This window comes from Canis lupus, chromosome 4, assembly GCF_003254725.2.
Source record: "Canis lupus dingo isolate Sandy chromosome 4, ASM325472v2, whole genome shotgun sequence".
NCBI lineage: Eukaryota > Metazoa > Chordata > Mammalia > Carnivora > Canidae > Canis > Canis lupus.
The window spans coordinates 71,848,380-71,868,776 of record NC_064246.1 but is presented as its reverse complement, the minus strand read 5'-3'; the positions used below and the strand labels follow the sequence as shown (position 1 = coordinate 71,868,776).

The 20,397-nt window shown below is 44.3% G+C and overlaps 1 protein-coding gene and 1 non-coding gene across 30 annotated transcripts in view; both read right to left on the bottom strand.

The window, feature by feature from the left end:
* The window catches only part of CPLANE1 (ciliogenesis and planar polarity effector complex subunit 1), a 138,045-nt gene extending 133,481 nt beyond the window's left edge, over window positions 1-4,564 (bottom strand). For 27 of the 29 annotated variants that reach the window (XR_007410379.1, XR_007410378.1, XM_049109321.1 and 24 more), the window contains exon 1: window positions 4,417-4,564. The gene's annotated coding sequence lies outside the window, so the exon portion shown is untranslated. Of the gene's footprint in view, window positions 1-3,144; window positions 3,245-4,416 lie in introns of all 29 variants that reach the window. The other 2 variants (XM_049109322.1, XM_049109343.1) reach the window with 1 other exon arrangement.
* Window positions 4,565-19,071: 14,507 nt separating this feature from the next.
* On the bottom strand, window positions 19,072-19,178 carry LOC112652855 (U6 spliceosomal RNA). Its single transcript, XR_003131770.1, has one exon. It is a non-coding gene; the product is annotated as a U6 spliceosomal RNA (small nuclear RNA).
* Window positions 19,179-20,397: the final 1,219 nt, after the last annotated feature.

The window sequence follows — 20,397 nt, the reverse complement described above, 5'->3', positions numbered from 1 at the left end:
CAGGCGCCAAACCGCTGCGCCACCCAGGGATCCCTGCCTGGCTCAGTTGACAGAGCAAGTGACTCTTGATCTTATTGTTCAAGCCCTGCACTGGGTGCTGGGTGTGGAGCCTACTTTAAAAAAAGAATGTACCTAGTATGCTACTTCATGTGTAAGGAGACGGAAATAACATATGCATCATTTAATTTTGCAAAAAGAAACAGAAAAATAAAACAAACTAACAAAATAGGTTAACTACCACAGTGCTGGGGAAAGAAGGGCTAGAAAACAAAGTGGATAGGCTAGGGAGAGAGGGATACCTAATATACCTTTCACCATATATTTCTGAGTTTTGGAATTACATTAATAAAAACAAGAATGGGGGATGCCTGGGTGGCTCAGCAGTTGAGCATCTGCCTTTGGCTCCGGGCGTGATCCCTGTCCCAGGATCGAGTCCCCACATTGGGCTCCCTGCAGGGAGCCTGCTTCTCCCTCTGTCTATGTCTCTGCCTCTCTCTGTGTCTCTCATGAATAAATAAATAAAATATTTTAAATAAATAAATAATAAAACAAGAATGGAAAGGGGACAGAAAACTTAAAAAGAGAAGCAAATCCGACTGTATTTCAAATGAGTAAAATAACCACAATGAAGAGAAAAATAATTCAGGTAACTTTTAAATACAGTATTTTAACTATATGCCCTCAAACTGAAGATAAAAAGGACTACAAACAAATCTCAAATTCTTCTTAGTAGGTTTGTTTTCCCTAGGGGTATGAATATAGAAATTATGATGCTATTTTTTGTGAACTGTAGGACTGAGCAAATGAACATATACATATATATATATACACACATGTATGTACACATACATATAAACATATATAGCTGTTGATGGGAGCCAGCATTCTCATTGCAGAAGAAAGAGGAAATAGTTATAAAATGGGGAAAGGTAAAGAAGAGCCCTAAGGGGCTGGATAAGAACTGGAGATATCAGTATAAAAACTCATGATTTCTAGCTCCGTCTTCTAAAAGGGCCTGCAGGAGCAATGATACTCTACTAGCAATGAGCAAACTTAGCACCCAAGATTTTGGTTGTCTTTTGTTTTGTTTTGTTTTGTTTTTAAAGATTTTACCCACCCACTCATTTGAGAGAGAGAAAGAGAAAGCCTGAGCAGGGGAGTGGGAGAAGGAGAAGCAGACTCCCCACTGAGCCCTGAACCCTGCTGTAGGGTTCAATCCCAGGACCCCGGGATTATGACTTGAGCCGAAGGCAGACACTTAACTGCTGAGCCACCCAGGCACCCCCAGATTTTCGTTTCTAAGTACCATTCCTCAGTAAGAGAAACCAGGGCTCCTTGAAAAACAGCTGATTTCAGGGCAGGGATAGCAAAGCAAACAGATGGAACTGGAACATCTTGTTCCAAAGTAAGGAAGCAAACATATGATGGGGACATGTCAAAAAGAAACAGGACCAAGGGCTGCCTGGGTGGCTCAGTCTGTTAAGGTTTCAGATCAGGTCACAGTCTCAGGGTGGTGGGATCAAGCCCCACCTCTGGCTCAGAGCTGAGGACAGAGTCCGCTTGTGAATCTTTGCCCCCTCTTCCCCTGTTCCTCCTGTGTGTGAGAGTACACGCACACGCACTCTTTCTCTCTAATAAATAAATAAAATCTTCAAAAGAAAGAAAGAAAGAAAGAAAGGGGACCAAGATTGATGGGCCAAATCTCCAGGTCAAATTTGAGACACTCTGAGCATCAAAATAAAGATGAGGGATCCCTGGGTGGCGCAGCGGTTTGGCGCCTGCCTTTGGCCCAGGGCGCGATCCTGGAGACCCAGGATCGAATCCCACGTTGGGCTCCCGGTGCATGGAGCCTGCTTCTCCCTCTGCCTGTGTCTCAGCCTCTCTCCTCTCTCTGTGTGACTATCATAAATAAATAAAAATTAAAAAAAAAATAAATAAATAAATAAATAAAGATGAGCAACAGGTTACAATCTCTTAAATGAAGAATAAATGAGGCCACACTGATTTGAAGGTAGATATGGAAAATCACTATTTTCCAACTATCATAGTAAAAACTAATTCAGGAAAGAACCATCAACCGATGCTAAACCAGGCAGAGGGAGAGGGAGGATTCTAAGATTTACATAATCTGGAGTTATTTCCCCACAATTGCAGCTGATCCTTGAACAACCCAAGTTTGAACTCTAAGGGTCAACTTATACACAGATTTTTTTCAATAAATATGGTATAGTACTGTATTTTCTCTTATTTTATTAATGCCATTTTATTTTCTCTAACTTACTACATAATACAGCATATAAAACATACAATACATAAAATATGTGTTAAATATTTATGTTATTAATAAGGCATGGTCAACTGTAGGCTACCAGTTTAGTTTTTCTGGAATCAGCAGCTTTTCAACTGCATGGGGTGGGCGTTGGCACCCCTAACCCTCACGTGCTTTAAAGGTCAATTGTACTTAATTTGCAAAAACAGAGAAAGTAACAGTGAACAGGAAAAAAATGATAGTGGAGAAAATGGATAACATCTTAACCTATAAAAGGGAGACATTATGCTTCTCTGATTGTGATAATTTGAAAAAGACATAACATTACTTATATAGTATTCCCACCAAAAAATTCAAACCTAACTCTATTCATGAGGAAATTAATTCATATTGAGGAACATGACATAAATGGGCTATTAGTCCTTAAAAATATTGACAATGGGGCACCTGAGTGGCTCAGTCAGTTAAGTGTCTGCCTTCAGCTCCGGTCATGACCCCAGGGCCCTGGGATCAAGCCCTAGTGCAGTTCTGTGTACAGTGGGGAGCCTGCTTCTCCTTCTGCCTGTGTCTCTGCCTCTCTCTCTGTCAGGAATAAATAAGTAAAATCTTAAAAAAAAAAAAAAGGAAAGAAAAGAGAAGGAAAAGGTATGGGCAAAATATAAACACGTGGGCAAACAGGGTGATAGTGTAGGGAGTTCTTTAGTATTCTTCTTGCAAATTTTCTAAAAACCTGAATTTCAGATTCAAAAAAGATGAAAATTGACTATGACAGGGTATTAAAAGACATCGAGGAATTAATGTTATTTTTGGTGGTATGTGGTAACGCTATTATAGGTTTTGGGTTTTTTTTTTTTTTTTTTTTTAAGAGTCCTTACCTTTTCTAGATACGAGAGATACACTATATACTTGAGTTTTTATGCCAGGAATTTGCTTTACAGTGTTCCAGAAGTATGGTCATATATAAATGCCTTTCAACTAAAAGGTAAAGGATAAAAACAGCTCAAGATGTAAAGACGGAGCCCCACAGGGTTTGACGATGATGGACGGGGTCTCATCTTCCAGAACTCCACGAGATGCTCTCACCTCCTGTTTCACAGCAGAGATTCTCTCTGCCTCATAGTGCACCCGCACTCAGAACAAGAACCGCCACAGAGAATAATAAAAACCTCACGGAACAAGGGGAATCAGCGAACGGAAGAAAGAAATGAAAAATAAACTCGGGGATCCCTGGGTGGCTCCGCCGTTTAGCACCGCCTGCGGCCCAGGGCGCGACCCTGGAGACCCAGGATCGAGGCCGCGTCGGGCTCCCCGCGTGGGGCCTGCTGCTCCCTCGGCCTGGGTCTCTCTCTCTCTCTCTCTGTCTCACGAATAAATAAATAAAATCTTAAAAAGAAAAAGAAATTCAATCACACCCACAAAATACACTAGGAGGAAAACTCTGTTAGGTCTACACACACACACGCACACACACACTCCCCAAAAAAACGACCTTTATTCAAAACTCATTAGCGAACGCGGTCCCCAGAGAGGCCCTCCGAGGCTGCCACCCCAGGCAGCCTAAGAAATCGCATCCGTCCCTCAGGGCTCAATTTGCCCTGAAGAGGGTCACACCGAAGTTTGTCCACGGCCACCTCGCGCAAGTCCCGGGGTCGCGCCCAGGGACCCCCCACCCCCCCCGGGGAACCCCCACCCTGCGGCGGAGGCTGGGGGAGGGCGGCCTTCTCCCCCCCGGGGCCCGCGCCTCCTCAGCCCGAGGATGCGACGCGGGGGAGGCGGGGGGAGGCGAAGCGCGAGGGGAGGGGAGGGCAGGGGCGGGGGGGGAGAGGGCAGGGGCGGGGGGGGGACAGGACGGGGGCGGAGGGGGAGGCTGGGGAAGACGGAGCGCGAGGGCGGGGCGGCGGGGGCGGCGGGGGCGGCGGGGGGGGCAGGGGAAGGCCGAGCGCGAGAGGAGGACGGGGGGGAAGGAGGGGGGAGGGGGAGGGGGACACCGAGCGCGGGGGGGGGAGCGGGGGCGGGGGCGGGGCAAGGCCGAGCGCGAGGGGAGGACGGGGGGGGCAGCGCCCCGGAGCCCGCGGAGGCCGGCGGCCGCACGGTGCGCGGGGGGGCCGGGGCGGCGGGCGGCGAGCGGCCGGGCCTGGGGCAGTTACCTCCCGGGGCCCCGCCCGTCCGTCCGAGGCGGGGAAGGCGCGGCGAGACCCAGGGCCACACGGGCAGCGCGGCGAGGAGGCCGGAGGGCGACGGCCGAGGCGCGGCGGGCGGCCCAGACGCGAGGCTGCGCCGGGGCGACGGCGGGGGCGGGGCGGGGCGGGGCGGGGCGGGCGGCTCGCGCTGCTCCTCCCTCGGGCGCGGCCTCCTCCTCGGCGCCCCGGCGCTGCGCGTCCCGCCCCTCGTTCCCGGAGCCTCCGCCCGGGCTCCCGGCCTCCAGGCTCCCCTCCCCCCCCCCCGCCGCCCCGGGCTCCGCGGCTCCCGCCGGGGTGCGTCCCTCCCGCGCGCTTGCAGACGCTCGCCCCGGGGGCTCGGGGACCTGCGCAGTGGCCGGTATCGAGCCCGGGGGGTCACCTCCCGGGTTGGAGCCACCCCCGGGACCTGTTCCGCGGCCGTCCGCGGTGGGGGGAGGGGCGGGGGGTGCAGCCTGCAGCGCCCAGGCGGGCCGCTCCGTACTCGCCGCCGGACTGGCTGGCGTGGAGCGCGCTGTTTCGGCCTCGTGGCCGCGGCCCGGTCGCCCGCGAGCCGCTCTAGAGCTCTGGCCACCCTGGAAAGGCATCTTTCCCCGAAGCTTGACTCCCAGTGCCGCAGGCGGTGCCTGCTCTGTTCCCTCCTCGCCCTCCTCGTCACGGCTTGAGGTCCTGGGCTTGGTCCCGGGGATTTTGATTTCGTATTCTGCGATGTTTCTTTATTGAGCATTTACTTTATTCTCCATTTACACCATAATGACTTTCCTGAAGTTCTTACACGTTAACATTTGTGTACATCTAGGTTTAGTCTTTAATATTAAAAACAAGGAGTCAGGAACACCTAGGTGGCTTCAGTGGTTGAGCATCTGCTTTCGGCCCGGGGCGTGATCCTGGAGCACTTTTAAAAGCAAGAGAAACTGGGTTCTATCTGGGATCAATCAAATCAGAATCTTCAGTAGTGGCTCCCAAGGGCCAGTATTTTTAAATAGCTCTCCGAATAATTCTAATATGCAGCCAGGACGGAGAAATACTAAATCAATAACTTTAAAGTATATATTGACTCCTTGTTTTTTATTTTTTCTTTAAAGATTTTATTTATTCATGAGAGAGGCAGAGAGAGAAGCAGGCTCCATGCAGGGAGCCCGACGTGGGATTCCATCCCCGGTCTCCAGGATCACGACCTGGGCTGAAGGCGGCACTAAACTGCTGGGCCACCCAGGCTGCCCTGTAATTTTCCTTTTATGAATTCTCTTTATATTCTCTGACCATTTGTTCAATGGCATTGTTCAAGTTTTTATTATTGTAAATAATTATGAGAATTAAGTTATTATTCTGCCAAATAGAGCAAATCTATCATTTACCTTTTAATTTTGTTGATGTAAGTTGTACGAAAATACGGAATAACAGTCTATTTTTATAAGATTTTCATTATTCTTATCTTCATTTAAATAAAATGTCAGCTGATGTCACTATTTATTTTTTTAAAGATTTACTTAGGGGGATCCCTGGGTGGTGCAGCGGTTTGGCGCCTGCCTTTGGCCCAGGGCGCGATCCTGGAGACCCGGGATCGAGTCCCACGTCGGGCTCCCGGTGCATGGAGCCTGCTTCTCCCTCTGCCTGTGTCTCTGCCTCTCTCTCTCTCTATCATAAATAAATAAAAATTTTAAAAAAATAAAGATTTACTTATTTTAGAGACAGAAAGAGCTCACTGGCCCATTTACCCACAACTTGGGGGAGGAGCAGAGAGACAGAATATTCAAGCAGACACCCCACTGAGCCCAGAGCCAGAAGCACCCTGACCTTACCACCCTGAAATCATGACCTGAGCCAAAATCAAGAGTTGGATGCTGGGCAGCCCCGGTGGTGCAGTGGTTTGGCCCTGCCTGCAGCCCAAGGCATGATCCTGGAGACCCTGGATCAAGTCCCGCTTCGGGCTCCCTGCATGGAGCCTGTTTCTCCCTCTGCCTGTGTCTCTGCCTCTCTCTCTGCATCTCTATGAATGAATGAATAAAAATCTTTAAAAAAAAAAAAAGAAAAAGAAAAAAAAAGATTTGGATGCTTAACTGACTGAGCCACTCAGATACCCCTAAGGCTTTATTTATTATTTTTTTGAGCAGTTTAAGGTTCACAAGAAAACTGAGAGGCAGATATAGAGGTCCCACATATAGTCCCTTGCTCCCACAAAAGCATAGCCTCTCCCCCATTATCAATATCCTGTACCACATTGGTACATTTGTTATAATTAATGAACTTCTGTTGACATATCATCATCACTCAGAGTCCATAGTTTAATTAGGGTTTACTCTTGGTGTTATACATTATGTGGGTTTGGATCTTTAATTTATTACTAATTATCCATATATGACAATTTTGTGTAGGGACTTTGAGCATTTGGGGGTAACCGTGTGTCAATATTCAATATTAAGATATCCCTCTTAAAACTTTCTTGGCTCTATTTGATGGATACATCTATATAGAACTAGCTCTTCCCTCTCTAATCCAAGTATCTTTTTCTTTTTTTTTTTTAATTTTTTTTTCATTTCATTTTTTCATTTATTTATGATAGTCACACAGAGAGAGAGAGGCAGAGACATAGGCAGAGGGAGAAGCAGGCTCCATGCACCGGGAGCCCGACGTGGGACTCGATCCCAGGTCTCCAGGATCGTGCCCTGGGCCAAAGGCAGGTGCTAAACCGCTGCGCCACCCAGGGATCCCCACGTATCTTTTTCTAACACCAAATGAATATTAATACAAAATAGGAGAAATATTTTTCTTGTCTTAGATCCATCTAAGTCCTATAACTTCATTTCGGTCAGAGTAGAATATATTCTGTAACAAATACTCCCTAAATCTCAGTGGCTTAATGCAACTGAACCCCTTTTTTGGAATAAAGCTTGATCCATACTGCACACCAATATATATTCCAGGGGTATCGATATTTAAATTTAAAAAATGAAATCATAAAAGAAAAATATTGTTGAGGGGCACCTGGGTGGCTCAGTTGGTTAAGTGTCTGTTTGTTTTGGCTAATGTCTGATCTCATGGGTTGTGAGATCCACCCTGTGAAGGGCTCCATGCTCCAGGGGAGTCTACTTGAGATTCTCTCCCTCTGCCCCTCCTTCAATTCATTTGCCTCCCCTCTTAAAAAAATAAATTTTTAAGAAATATATATTTTTGAATATTTTTTTCAGAGTATGGAATGTCTTTCAAAGCAGCATATAAACAATTAGTGTTCTTACCATCTAAGATGAGAATTTATTTCTAGAGGACCACCTCGTTATTTAGGAAAATGCCTTGAGATGCCTGTGAAATTTGCTACTGCCCACCAATGTTCATGTCCAATGTTCATGTCACTTCATCTTCCTCAGCACACAAAAACCACATGTCTGGACCCCTTTGTATCTAGATGCAGCCATTGGCTATTTCTTGCCAATCAGATATGGCCGTGTTAGTGAGGCGTGTTCAGGGAATGTGTGCCTTTTCCAAATTCTTTCTTTTGACCTCTGCAATGAAGAAGGTGGAAACACAAGATGGAAGTGTGCTCAGCCCCAACGTAGGGCTCGATCTCACAACCCTGAGATCATGACCTGAACCAAAACCAAGAGTCAGACACTTAACCAACTGAGCCACCCAGGTGCCCCCTGAGAATACCAATTCTTATGACAATGTCAAAGGAGGGGATCCCTGGGTGGCACAGCGGTTTGGCGCCTGCCTTTGGCCCAGGGCGCGATCCTGGAGACCCGGGATCGAGTCCCACATCAGGCTCCCGGTGCATGGAGCCTGCTTCTCCCTCTGCCTGTGTCTCTGCCTCTCTCTCTCTCTGTGTGACTATCATAAATAAATAAATAAAATAAAATAAAATAATTTTTAAAAAAATGTCAAAGGAGTGGAAGAAAACCAAAAGACTAGTGTCATGAAACCCTAGGATGGAGTAGCCAACCAAGTGAAAATCCAAATAAGATCAAATAAAAATAAGCCTAAGAATTCTCACTGCAGGGCACCTGTGTGGCTCAGTGGTTGAGCATCAGATTGTGATCCCAAGGTCCTAGGATCAAGTCCCACATCAGGCTCCTGGTGGGGAGCCTGCTTCACCCTCTGCCTATGTCTCTGCCTCTCTCTCTGTGTGTGTCTCTCATGAATAAGTAAAAAGATTTTTTTAAAAAAACGAATTCTCGGGCAGCCCGGGTGGCTCAGCGGTTTAGCGCCGCCTTCAGCCCAGTGCCTGATCGAGTCCCACATTGGGCTCCCTGTGTGGAGCTGCTTCTCCCTCTGCTTGTGTCTCTACCTCTCTCTCTCTCTCTCTCTCTCTCTCTCTCTCTCTCTGTCTCTCATGAATGAATAAATAAAATCTTAATAAAAAAAAAAAGAATTCTCACAGCAGCAGTTTTGATGTCTTGTAGTTAATAGTGCCAGATGTATAACTGAAATCCTTTAGGTAGCAGATAATAAAATCAAATCTAATTAGTTTAAGCAAGAGAGAATTTATTGTAGAGATTCTGGTGTATCCCACAGAATGTAAGGAATGGTCCTTGGAGGAACTGGAACCAGACAGATCATGGGCATTCTCTATAGAGCAGTGCTCTCCCGTAGAAATTTCTGTAATGGTGAAAAGGTTCTTTTTTTTTTTTTTTTAAGATTTTATTTATTTATTCATGAGAGACAGAGGCAGAGGGAGAAGCAGGCTCCACACAGGGAGACCAATGTGGGACTCGATCCTGGGACTCCAGGATCACTCCCTGGACCCAAGGCAGGTTCTAAACCAATGAGCCACCCAGGGATCCCCAGTGGTAAAAAGGTTCTATGTCTGCTTTGTCCAAAATGGTAGCTGTTAGCCACAATGGCATTAAACACCTGAAATGTAACTAGAGCAACTGAGACACTGAATTTCTTATTTTTTTTTTAATTTCTTATTTTAATTAAATTGAAATAACCACATGTGGCTAGTGGCTCCTGTACTGTACAGCACTGCTTTAAAGCCTTGCCACAGGGCAGCCTGGGTGGCTCAGCGTTTTTTGTTTTTTGTTTTTTGTTTTTTTGGGGGGGTTTTTTGTGGTTCAGCGGTTTAGCGCCACCTTGGGCCCAGGGCCTGATCCTGGAGACCCTGGATCGAGTCCCACGTAGGGCTCCTTGCGAGCCTGCTTCTCCCTCTGCCGTATCTCTGTCTCTCTGTCTCTCTGTCTCTCTCTCTCTCTGTCATGAATAAATAAATAAAATCTTTAAAAAAAAAAAAACACCTTGCCACTAACACGACTCAATTCCAGTTATTCTCAGTTCAAAATTGCAAATCTCTTGGGGGGGAAAATACAAACAGTGCAGCTGGGATCCAATTCTGGATCAATCAGGTATAGGTAGAATCACATAGGACAGAAATGGTTGCTGAGTGCTTATTTGTGTGTATTTTTTTTTTTTATGATAGTCACAGAGAGAGAGGCAGAGACACAGGCAGAGGGAGAAGTAGGCTCCATGCACCGGGATCCCGACGTGGGACTCGATCCCGAGTCCCCAGGATCGCGCCCTGGGCCAAAGGCAGGCGCTAAACCGCTGCGCCACCCAGGGATCCCCTATTTGTGTGTATTTGAGGTCATTCTCTGACCACAAGGGGAATCATTTTAAACTGAGGTCTATTATAAGATGGAGTGATGAATTACTTAGTAAGACTAGTGTGCCATATAAAAAAACCCCTACAATAAATCAGTGGCCTAAAGAACAGAGACATTTACTTCTCTCTTATATAACTATTACAAGGTGAGTAATTTCAGTTTGGAGGAGTAGCTCTCATCCATATGATAATTAAGAGATTCGAGTTCCTTCTAGATACTTGCTCTGACATTTTTCAGTCTTATTGCATAATCAAATTGGATCAGAGTGGATTTCCGCCAAGGGAAGGGGAAAATGAGAGAATGTCCACAGTCTTAATATCTGATCCCAGAGATAGTACACAATATTTCTTATGTTGCCCTAGAGAGAACTTAATCACACGGACATTGCAAGGGAGGCTGGGAAATGTAGATTGGCAATGTACCCAGTAATACTGAAAGAATGTTTTGGTGGACCATTATTATTATGGACAACTAATTTGGTGGACAATTATTACAAGTAGTTAGATTTTAAAAATAGTAATACGTATTTCTTGCTTACAAGGTTATCTTGTTTGGTGAGGACATAGATGAATATTTAACTAGCAATGAATAAGGAACATGTTGTAAGAATCCAAAGAATGACTTGAAATGGTATTTCTCAAACCATAAGACACATATGAATCACTTGAGGCTCTTTAAAATGCAGATTTTGATTCAGTAGGTTTGGGGTGACTGAGGCCTTGAGATACACTTTCCTAAGAAGGTTCCATGTGTTGCCATACTCCAAGTCCTCGAACCATATTTTGAGTAGCAGCAAGTAGTTGCAGATTCAGCAAAGGGAATGGCAATTAAGCTACACCTACGTGTTATGGTGATTAAGAGTCCAAGTTTTGTGGGGCACCTGGGTGGCCCACTCAGTTAAGCACCTGACTCTTGGTTTGGCTCAGGCCATGATCTCCAGTGGTGATCTTATGGTTGTGATCTCCAGATGATGAGATCAAGCTACATGTCACACTCCATACCCACCCCATCCACAGCGCAGAGTCTGCTTAAGACTGTCTCTCTTCTCTACCCCTCCCCCTTGTGTTCTTACTCAAATAAATAAGTAAATCTTCTGGAAAAAAAAAAAGAGTCCAGATTTGGATGTTAGACATCCTATGTTTAATTCCAAATTCTGTGAACTACTGGCTAATTTAAATTGCTAACCTTTAAGCAAGATCTTTAAGATCTTAAGTAACATAGAACCTAATCTGGATGTAACAATAAAAGAAACCAAACAATAAATGATTGGCTCATTGATGCAGAGATTCAGCAGATTTCTTGCAAGTTTTGATCAGACGGGGTTCTGGTTCTATTATTCTCTAATTCTCTTCACTCTGCCCTTTGTCTTCAGGCTGGCTTCTTTAGTAGTAAAGTAAGAAGATGGCAAATCTACCATTTCACAAAGAAAGTGTAGTTTATAATTTTTTTCTGTAACTGAATATACCTCATGAGTCTCTACCTCAGTGCGTAGTAGGGAAAGTCTTCATATTGACAATTAATAGTACTTCCATTTCTTCTTTGGTAAGAATTTCAAATAAATGGCGTATCTTCTGAGTTTTCTTTTTCTCATTCTACTTAATTTACCAAGTCGATTCATAATGATAATGGTAGGAGGGGTTACGTGCCCTAAAGACAATGGAGGAAAGACTACTTGTGTTCAAACTTTGTGTTCTATATTCTTACCATCTGCTTCAGGATGTTTGATATTTGCTCCTGATCTCTTGGATTGGTATTTACTGTGGTACAGCAAGCATCTCCCTTGATGATGCTACACTGCCCACTAAGGCTCAATCTTGGTCTTTCCATTCGTGCCTCTACAGTGGGTTGGTCCCTTGCTCTCAACTTCCCCAGAGCATGTGAGTTATATGCCTCAAACTTGGCATAAGAGCTGAGAGCAGGTCAGGAATGATTCAGTTCCTTTCCCTATCATATCACCATGTTTTGTTCTGATGGGATCACACACCCCCCCCATTGGGGGAACATCCTAAAGGACAATTTTTTCCAATGACAGAGAAAAACTACTCTGCTTTCAACTTTCTCCTCAACTCCATCCTCATGAGATTTTATCTTGAAATACATGCACATCTGATTCCTTGTTTCCACTAAGCCAGAAGGGCTGCTGCTTCTTGCCTGCATAGTACTCTCCTCTTCCTCATATTCTGAGTCTCCTCTGGATTGCCTTTGTTTGTTTGTTTTTTTAAAAGATTTTATTTATTTATTCATGAGAGACATAGAGACAGAGAGAAAGGCAGAGACACAGGCAGAGGGAGAAGCAGGCTCCATGCAGGGAGCCCAACGTGGGACTCGATCCCGGGACTCCAGGATCACGCCCTGGGCCAAAGGCAGGCGCTAAACCACTGGGCCACCCAGGGATCCCCTGGATTGCCTTTGTATTGTGGCTTTTGGCACAATGTCATATTCAGACATCAATGTTTAGAATTTGATATTTAACAAGAAATTGAGAGAACCCCCTTCTCTGTGAACAAAGCTGAACTGTTTAGGCAGCTGTCTTGTTAAAGAATCAAATAATTCTACTTGGAGCCTTGAAGCTGAAAATGAAAACTTTGTTTTCGGTGGTATCTATCTTCTATCTGAAGAAGTGAATATCACTGATCCGATGAATGGATAGTGTGGTAGCTTTGAACTCTGTTGACTTGGCTAAGCTGAATCCGCTCCCAATATGCCTCTAGCCAGAGTAGACCACAAGGAAGATTCTTATGGGAGATTTCCAGGGCAGAAGCAAAGCAGGTGTCTTATAGCGTGACCTATATATGGTCACTTATCTCTGACTTTGCAGCTGCTTTAACTTCCCTTGGATCTTCTTGCAAAGTCTCCCAACTCCTGGGCCAGGTGGAAGTATTTAGTTCCACAAAGGCCCCAGCTTCTGCAGGACATGAGGTACCACCAAGGTCAGAAGCAACAAGACTGACATGGGTTTTGGTCCTGAGCTCCAGCTCCACCTGTCCTTGCTGTCTTCTACTTTGCAGTCGCCTTCCCTTGCTGCCTGACTGCTCTATGAACTTCAAGCTCCAGCATCTGATGCACAGAAACAGCATTACAGAGACTGCTTAAACTAGTTCCTTGGTTGGATAATGTCAAATTCCTGTAAAAATACATAGCACAAACACAGTTCTTCTTTCTCAGAACCGTGACTTATATGTAAGGCAACAAAATTTTTCTTAAGATTCTTTAAATTTATTTTTTCATGAGAGACACAGAGAGAGAGAGAGGCAGAGACATAGGCAAAGGGAGAACAGGATCCTTGTGGGGATCCTGATGCGGGACTTGATCCTAGGACCCCACAATCACACCCTGAGCTGAAGGCAGACACTCAACCACTGAGCCACCTAGGTGTCCCTAAGGCAGCAAATTTCAATGACTATAAAGTTACTTCCCAAAATATTCTTTAAAAGTATCATTTCCGTGGGGCGCCAGGGTGGCTCAGCTGGTTGAGCATCTGCCTTTGGCTCAGGTCATGATCCCTTATTGGGCTCCCTGCTCCGTGGGGAGTCTGCTTCTCTCTCTCCCGCTGTTCCTCCCGCTGGCTTGTTCTTGCTTTCTCAAATAAATAAATAAATAAAATATATATTTTTTTAAGTGTCGGGATGCCTGGGTGGCTCAGTGGTTGAGCGCCTGCCTTCGGCACAGGGTGTGATCCTGGAGACCCAGGATCGAGTCCCGCATCGGGCTCCCTGATGAGCCTGCTTCTCCCTCTGCCTGTGTCTCTGTGTCTCTCATGAATAAATAAATAAAATCTTTAAAAAAAAAGTGTCATTTCTGTTACGGTAGCAAAAAGCTACAGATATCTTAGAGCTTACACTATGATACCGCATCCTGAAAAAAGATCTATTTCTCCAACCTATACTTCACTCTGATTGGAACAATTTAAGTCACATATTCCACTTTGAGTCAATCTCTTGTCATAAAAAAAAGAAGAAAAAAAAAGCATTTATTGGTTTAGGCTTTAGTAAAGTGTCATTTATAGACTAATCACTGTGACAAGGTGAGTTGCAAGATTACAGTAGCAATAGGTAATCATGGATTTTCCCTGTCACCTGAAATGCAGTCATTTTATATTTTAAGTATGCTTCCCATTGCTTGTCATTTGGAGGGTCAATTTTTCACGTAGTTGGGCAGACAATGAGTAAGTATCCAGAAGCCATTTTGACCATCTTCCAGTTCAACAGAAACTGTTAAACTGAACTATGCAAGCCGTTAGAGTTGCCAGAGTTGTCAGAGACAAAAGACTATTTCTCATGGCAAGCACTATAGATCCATATGTCATCTCAGTAACAGGGAATCAACCTCTTCTTTCTCTTCTGAGGCTAGACTTCAGAAAGAGACCCACAACAACTGTGTCACCTGACAGATGGACTGTGCGGGGATGCTTTGATAGTTTACCAAGCTGCTGTTGATCCTTTATCTCTAGATGAGCATAACAGTACTGTTGTAACATGCAGCCTTTTAATTTCAAATCCTAAATTCTCCTCTTGTGTAAAGAGCAATTGGAGTTGTTATTTCTTTCTTTATTTTTTAAAGATTTTTATTTATTTATTTATTTGAAATAGGGAAAGTACAAACAGGGGGAAGAGCAGAGGGAGAGAGAGAGAAGCAGAGGCCCAAATGAGAGGGGAGTCAGACACAAGGGCTCGAGCCCAGGACCCTGGGATCAGGACCTGAGCTGATGGCAGGTGCTTAACTGACTGAGCCACCCAGGCTCAGTTATTTCTATTTCCAGAAAAAAACATCAAAAGGAAAAAAACAAACAAACCTATGTAGAGGAAAAAAGCAGGACTGGCTCAAATTCCTTGGCTATCAAGACAGGACATAGGAAAGAATATATATGCTTTTGGGTAAGGTTTTATATCTCTACTGGTGGTAAACAAATGTATACACTTTGAGAAAACTTATCCTATGATTTATTTGTGTGCTTTTCTGTATGTTATTTCAATTAAAATCAGAGATTTTTGTTTGTTTTTAGAGTGGGGCATGCAGAGAGAAATATATAGAGAGAATCCCATACAGGCTTCACACTCAGCCCAGAGCCCGACACAGGGCCTGATCTCACACACCTGAAATCATGACCTGAACCAAAATCAAGAGTTAGATGCTCAACTGACTGAGCCACTCAGGTGCCTGGAAACCAGTTTTTAAAAAATCATATATTGGGGTGCCACAATGACTCCGTAAAGCATGATACTCTTGATCTTGGAGTGACGAGTTATGAGTTTGAGCCCCCATTGGGTGCAGAGATTATCTCTATAAACAAATTATTTTTAAAAATAAAATGAATAGGGCAGCCTGGGTACCTTAGCGGTTTGGTGCCGCCTTTGGCCTGGGGTGTGATCCTAGAGACCCAGGATCGAGTCCCACATCGGGCTCCCTGCATGGAGCCTGCTTCTCCCTCTGCCTGTGTCTCTGCCTCTCTCTCTCTCTCTCTCTGTGTCTCTCATGAATAAATAAATAAATATTTTTTAAAATAAATAAAATGAATACATTTAAAGCTACCATTAATTTCTCAAAAGATTTTACTGATTTCTTTGAAAGAGAGGGCATGCACATGCATGAGTCAGGGGGTGGGCAGAGGGAGAGGGAGAAGCAGACTCCCTGCTTTGCAGGGAGGCCGATTCAGAGCTTGATTCCAGGACCCTGAGATCATGGCACCAGCCAAAAGCTGACGCTTAACCAAGTTAGCCACTCAGGTGTCCCTGAAAGGTACTGTTTAAACAAAAATAAAATTCTGCTTGACTAGAATAAAAAAGAGATCAGAACCCCAACAGATTCACCTTTAAAGGATGAGTAGGATTTTGATAGCGCAGTGAAGGAAGATCATGAGTTCAGGTTTGGGGTTTTTTCGTTCTTTCTTTGTCTTTATTAAGTTTTAAAGGGAACTAAGAGGACAAACTATTTGATTAATCTGATGGCAAGAAGTATCATTTTCTCAAGATGTTCTGATGAGGCTTCTCATATGCCTCAAAGGTTATTAGCTTATTCAAAAATGTGGTCAAAATGCATAGCTGCCCCAGGAGTGGAAAGCTGCTGCTCCAAAGGAGAATCTCCTAGAAATCTCTAGGTTCCCAGGTTCGGGCTCAGCTTGCATCATATGGAATAAATGTAGGACTCATTCAGGAAATGAGAAATGAGCTTCTTGAGGCAGATTGTAAGCACAAGGCCTCCTGTGGGTGCTGACTTGGGAGACTCATTGAGAACTGCTGTTCTACACAGACTAAGGTGGATCTTAGTAGCCATATTAATAGTACATAACCTGTCCTCCCACATTGCCCTACCTCAGCTAACTAACTGAGCCAGGTAGGACTTAGGATTTCATGATACACAAACAGTGTGAGGATGGGTGAGTTATCCAGATTGGCTTTTATCTGTGAGGACCTACCCTGGTCTAAATTGGGGAAGGACAGGTAGTTTAATAAAATTGGGTTCTTGTTAGGAAAATGAAAGAAAAAAATGGAGAGATTTTAAAATTCATTATATCAAGTACCCTAATGATTAGATACCCCAAGTCAGGTTGCTATCAGGATGCTGAAGAACAAATCATAAACAAAAAATATCCACTACACCAAGTACCATATTTCATACATTCTAAGATGTACTTCCCATTTTACCATCTTAAACTAGGATTAGTTTTATTTATTTATTTTTTTAAGATTTACTTATTTATTCATGATAGACATAGAGAGAGAGAGAGAGAGTGGCACAGACACAGGCAGAGGGAGGCCCCGATGCAGGACTTGATCCCAGGCCGGGATCATGCCCTGAGCCAAAGGCAAATGCTCAACCCCTGAGCCACCCAGGCATCCCAAGAGTTTGGGATTTTACTTTGTGTGCAAGCTAACGAATTTTTACTTGTTACTATTACCATAAAGAATGGCAAAAGCCATGAGAATTTTTGAGGTTACAGACTATTTCTCAAGGCAAAAGCAGTAGGTGGAGTGTCAGTACAATGTCCACGAGGTTCTCCATACCTCCCAATTACCACAAGGCAATACACGTGGTTAGAAGGATGAAGGGGGTTGTGTTATAGGAGAATTGTTTAGCTGGGAGATTTCCCACTTTTATAGTGAGTGGGCTAGTAGACCAACTCATTACCTCAGCAAACACAGCCCTCAGAAATGGCCTGGGAAAGAGCAGTCAGGGCTGTGCATTCTGGGCATGACCTGCAAGGGTGTGGATGTGCAGGGTCATGATGGATTACCTATCCCATAAAACTGTATTGAAAAACACAGATAACATTATCTGAGTCAAAAAATAATTCCAAAGAGTTGGTATGCCAATATAAAATCATTTTATCCAATCATTTTATCCAATTTATTGAGCTGTTTTCTTTTTTATGAATGGCAGATATGCAGTTGTTCCAATCATCAGAGAGCCATTACGTATAGTAATGTAATTTTTGAAAGCAAAGTTATAAAACTCTAAGAAAATTAACACATTATTAATTTTGTATTAAGTATCACTCACCTATGGGATGCTTGGGTGGCTCAGCTGTTGAGCATCTGTCTGCCTTTGACTTGGGGCATGATACAGGAGTCCTGGGATCAAGTCCCGCATCGGGTTCCCCACAGGGAGCCTGCTTCTCCCTCTGCCTGTGTCTCTGCCTCTCTCTGTGTCTCTCATGAATAAATAAATAAAATCTTAAAAAAAATATCATTAACCTAATGCCTATGTAGAGAAAGGCTATCCATTTCTGTAAACATCTTGTACATGATGTTCTACAGATTAATACTTAGGAGGTAAGACAATAATGATATAAAACATCTCACATGGTTCTTACTGTGCAGTTATTAGATTTTCACAGGAAAGGACACCTGGGTGGCTCAGCGGTTGGGGACCTGCCTTCAGCTCAGGTTGTGATCCCAGGATCCAGGAATGAGTCCTGCATTGGGCTCCTTGTGAGGAGCCTGCTTCTCCCTCTGCCTGTGTCTCTGCCTCTCCCTCTCTCTCTCTGTGTCTCATTAATAAATAAATAAATAATTTAAAAAAATAAGTGCTATTCACTAAGTAGAAGAGGATCATCATAAAGGTCTTCATCATTATTGTCTTCATGTTGAGTTGAGTAGGCTGAGGAGAAGGAAGAGGAGGCGCCAGGCTTGCACAGAGACACAGGGATGGCAAAGGCAGAAAGGTGGAAGAGTTGGGAGGGGAGACCCGGGGAGGGGGGCGGTGCAGACACATGCTGTGTAACTTTATGGAAATACACTGTGATTTCTGTCTGACTTCCCTGCTCTTTCATTTTTCTAAAAATATTTATATGTGGTACTACTTCTTCCACGGTTCGCTTTAGTTTCAGTGCCCATATCACAGAAGGGTCCATGTCATAAAGGAAGTCAAAAGCACTCTTGAATAATCAGAACCCTTCTGCCTGCTTGTCTAATGTCAGGCTGTTTTCTGGCACTGCTTCTTCTGTCTTCTCCATCATCTGGCATTTGTTTGGAAGCATTCAACTTTATTGTTTTCTGTTAATTCCTTTGGTGGTGATATCTACTAGCTCTTGAATTTCTCCAGGATCCATATCTTTTTTTAAAAAAATATTTTAGGGATCCCTGGGTGGCGCAGCGGTTTGGCGCCTGCCTTTGGCCCAGGGCACGATCCTGGAGACCCGGGATCGAATCCCATGTCGGGCTCCCGGTGCATGGAGCCTGCTTCTCCCTCGGCCTATGTCTCTGCCCCTCTCTCTCTCTCTCTGTGTGTGACTATCATAAATAAATAAAAATTAAAAAAAAAAAATAAAAATAAAAAAATAAAAAAATATTTTATTTAAATTCAATTTGCCAACATAGAACACTCAGTGCTCATCCCATCAAGTGCTCTTCTTAGTGCCCGTCACCCAGTTACCCCATCCCCCACCTTCCTTCCCCTTCTGCAACCCTTTGTTTGTTTCCCAGAGTTAGGAGTCTCTCATGGCTTGTCTTCCTCTCTAATTTCCCCTCACTCAATTTCCCTCCTTTCCCTTATAGTCCCTTTCACTATTTCTTATATTCCACATGAGTGAAAAAATATGGAACACTTCACGAATTTGCACGTTATCCTTGTGCAGGGGCCATGCTAATCTTCTCTGTATTGTTCCAATTTTAGTATATTTGCTGCCGAAGTGAGCACTCCAGGATCCATATCTTGAAACCTTTTACCCCTACCTTTTTTTTTTTTTTTTTTTTGCCATAATTGATGTCTTTCATGATTTTCTTGGTTTTGTTGTAAATCCTGTGAAGTCAGGCACAATATTTGGACGCAGTTTTCTCCAGCAGGAATTTATTGTTTCAGGCTTGATGGCTTTCACTGCTTTTTCTGTAAACAGCAATAACATATTCAATAGTGTGATCCTCCCAGACTCCAAAGAATCTCTATTGGAATTCTCTTCCATAGCATTGACAGTTCTTTCCATAGAATACCATGTGTAACGAGTCTTAGGGGTCCTTATGACACCCTGATCTAGAGGCTGAATTGAAGACGTTGTGTTTAGGCGCAAGTAGACCACTTCGATGTCTTCTCTATTGAATACAAAGTTTTAGGTTGTCAGGGACATTGTCCAATATCAAAAGAACTTTAAATGGCAGTCCCTTATTAGCAAAGTACTTCCTGACATCAGGGATGAAGCATCAATGGAACCAATACAGGAAAAGGGTTTTCGTTGTCCAGACTTTCTTGTTATACAATAAAAATGCTGCTAGTGTTTATCTTTTCCCTTCCAGGCTCCGGAATTAGCAATTTTATAGCTAAGGGCAGCCTGGTCATAAACCTGATTGCATTTGCACAGAACAGTAAATTTAGCCTATCTTTCCTATCTTAAATACTGGTGTTCTCTTCTCTTCCTAATAAATGTCCTTTGTGGCACCCCCCCCTCCCCATAATAAAGAACTTTTGTCTGCATCAAACACCTGTTCAGGCAGATATCCTTTCTCCTCAGTAATTTTTTAAAAAGAATTTATTTATTTATTCATGAGAGACACACACACACACAGAGAGAGAGAGAGAGAGAGAGAGAGAGAGGCAGAGACACAGGCAGAGGTAGGCTCCCTGCAAGGAGCCCAATGTGGGACTTGATCCCGGGACTCCAGTATCACGCCCTGGGCCCAAGGCAGGCACCCAACCCCTGAGCCACTCAGGTGTCCCACTCCTCAATAATTTTTTTCTTAAAGATTTATTTATGATAGACAGAGAGAGAGAGAGAGAGAGGCGCAGAGACACAGAAGGAGGGAGAAGCAGGCTCCATGCCGGGAGCCCGACATGGGACTCCATCCTGGGACTCCAGGATCGCGTCCTGGGCCAAAGGCAGGTGCCAAACCGCTGAGCCACCCAGGGATCCCCATCACTCCTCAAT